The following is a 2,739-nucleotide window of genomic DNA, read 5'->3' as shown; positions in this document are numbered from 1 at the left end:
AAGAATTTGGGGTACACTGAAGCAAGTTTTGGAAGACAGTGTCACCACCATACACCGATATTCAGTTGTGTGTGTGTAGTGTGTGTGTTTTCCCCTTCCATGCACAAATGGAAAGTCTACTCTGGTTTCCACTACCAGTATAACTAATTTTCTAACGTGTGAACAGCCTTGCAGATTAGAACCACAAACTCCATACAATATACAACAAACTACCTAAAGGGTCTGGAAAGTGAATAAAAGTAAAAGATTCTAGAAGTAAGTAGAAACTTGAATGAAGAGAAAAAACATGTGATATACTCTACCACCACCACCATGTCCTCCTATTTTCATTTACTATGTCTGAATCGCTTCTCGGCCTTTTGGCTAAGATCAAGTGTACTATGTCTGTGGGCATGCTGCAATCTTTATTTTATTTATTTATTTATTTTTTTGGCTGGTCAAAATTTTGATGACTCACAATCTTTTGAGTTTGAAATGCAAGAGGGTGGCAATCAAGGCACCTACAGCCACTAAAATGATGGAATGAAATGAAAATAGTAGATGACAATTATAGAAAATGGAGAGCCAGAAAGTGGAGCCACATTTCTATGTACATGTGCAAATCTCTGGCTGATCCCAATGCCATCATGTATGGGCGGACTATAAACAACCCAGCTAAGGAGAAAGAGAGAAGGGAGGGGAATGACAAGAAAAAGAAAGGAAGGAAAGGAAGGACAGAACTGAGATGTGAGTTTCTGTAAAAGACATAGACTTTTTAGTTTGTGTATAACCAAGTTAATTGTCAGTTAAAGCAATAATATTAACACTCAGAGGAGAAACTGAGTAGGATCTAAAGTTTACACAACATAACATACAGGAACAATCCAAAATTGCTTAACATATGAAGAAAACAGAGAATGGAGCCTGTTCTTAGTGAAAATAAAGTCAATGGAAATAATCCTGATGTTTTACAATTATTAGAGAAATAATTTAAAATAGCTGATATAACTATGTTTAATGAGAAAAAATAAAATTGTTTTTATGGAACAAGAAGACAGAAAATTATCAGCAGAGAAATCACACTTAAGAAAATTAACAATGGGGGGATGGTGCCTGGCTGGCTATTCTGTTAAGCATTCAACTCTTGGTTTCTGCTCAGGTCCTGTGCTCCCTGGGATTCTGTGCTAATCAGAAAATTTACTGGGCATTCTCTCTTTTCCTCTCCCTCCATCACTCCCCACCTCAAATAAACAAATAAATCTAAAAAAAAAAAAAATAGAAGAAGACCAAAAACAACAACAACAATAATGGGGCACCTGGGTGGAACAAAAGATTGTGTCTGACTCTTGATTTGAGTCAGGTAGTGAGATGTTGGGCTCCACACCGGGCATGAAGCCTGTTTACGATTCTCTTCCTCTCCCAACCCCTCTCTGTGCCCCTCCTTGAGATTGAGCTCTCATTCCTTCTAAAAAAGAAAGAAAGAAAGAAAGAAAGAAAGAAAGAAAGAAAGAAAGAAAGAAAGAAAGAAAGAAAATTCTAAAACTGAATGGTATATCTGAAATTTAAACATTTCTTGACAGTTTAATATGAAGGGTGCTTATACAAAGAATCATCAAACTTTTAAATAGTTCAATAGAAATTATCCAATGTGGAAAGAGAATATTTTTAAGGAGGAGGGAACACAGCAATCTGTGGACCAATATTAAAAAGTCCAGAATATGTGTAATTAGAATTCTATAGAAGGATAGGAGAAAGAATGTCAGAACTGAAGACCCCAAATTTTCACAATATGTTGATGACATAAATCCATATATTCAATTAGTTCACCTGACTTCAAGAAAGATAAACATGAAGAAACAAACAAACAAAAAAAAAACCACTGGAAATAAAGATAAATAAAATGTCTTGAAATTATCCAGAGGAAAATGACCTTTATACTGCAGAACAACAATTCTAATGACCATTGATTTCTCATTAATAGCAGTAAAGGCCAGATAATAAGAGACATCATGTTCCGGGGTGACTCAGTCCATTAGGTGTCCAACTCTTGGTTTCTCAGGTATTGATATCAGAGTCTCGGGATTAAGTCCCATGTTGGACTATACTCCAGGTGTGGAGTCTGCTTGAGATTCTTTCTCCCTTTCCTTCTGCCCCTCCCGCTTGTGCTCTAGATAAAATAAATAAATGAATCTTAAAAAAAATTATCTCTCTCCCTCTGCCCCTCCTCCACTCCCTTCCTTTTCATGGACTCTCAAAAAAAGCATCTAGAAAGTTGAAAGAACTAAAACTGTAAATTCAAAATACTGTAATGCAGCAGAAAAATGTCCTTGAAGAATGGAAATAAATAGGGCACCTGAGTGACTCAATCAATTAAGCATTCAACTGTTGGCTTCTGCTCAGGTCATAATATCAGGGTCATGAGATTAAACCTAATATAGGATTGTGCCTGCTCAGCAGGGAATTTGCTTGAGGTTGACTCCCTCTGCCCCTCTTTCTGCTTGTGCTGTTTCTCTCGCTCTCTCTCTCTCAAATAAATAAATAAGTATTTTTTTTTTAAAGAACGGAAATGAATAAATGCATTTTCAAGTAAACAAAAATAGAATTTGTGGCCAGGAGACTTGAAATACTGGAAATATTAAAGGTGAGTTTTAGGTTGAAAGGAAATAATACCAACAGTAAACATTGATATTTATGAAGGAATAAGTAGTATCAGTTCTGGAAAATAGCTGGTATATTTTTAAAAAATGTATCTTTTCCTCT

General features: G+C 35.8%; 1 pseudogene; it reads left to right on the top strand.

Annotated features, from left to right (window-relative positions):
- Window positions 1-343: 343 nt before the first annotated feature.
- On the top strand, window positions 344-505 carry LOC116871930 (annotated as a pseudogene).
- Window positions 506-2,739: the final 2,234 nt, after the last annotated feature.

The sequence above is a fragment of the Lontra canadensis genome, unplaced genomic scaffold, assembly GCF_010015895.1.
Source record: "Lontra canadensis isolate GAN:19392208 unplaced genomic scaffold, GSC_riverotter_1.0 scaffold1, whole genome shotgun sequence".
Taxonomy (NCBI): domain Eukaryota; kingdom Metazoa; phylum Chordata; class Mammalia; order Carnivora; family Mustelidae; genus Lontra; species Lontra canadensis.
This window is presented reverse-complemented; position numbering and strand designations above follow the sequence as displayed.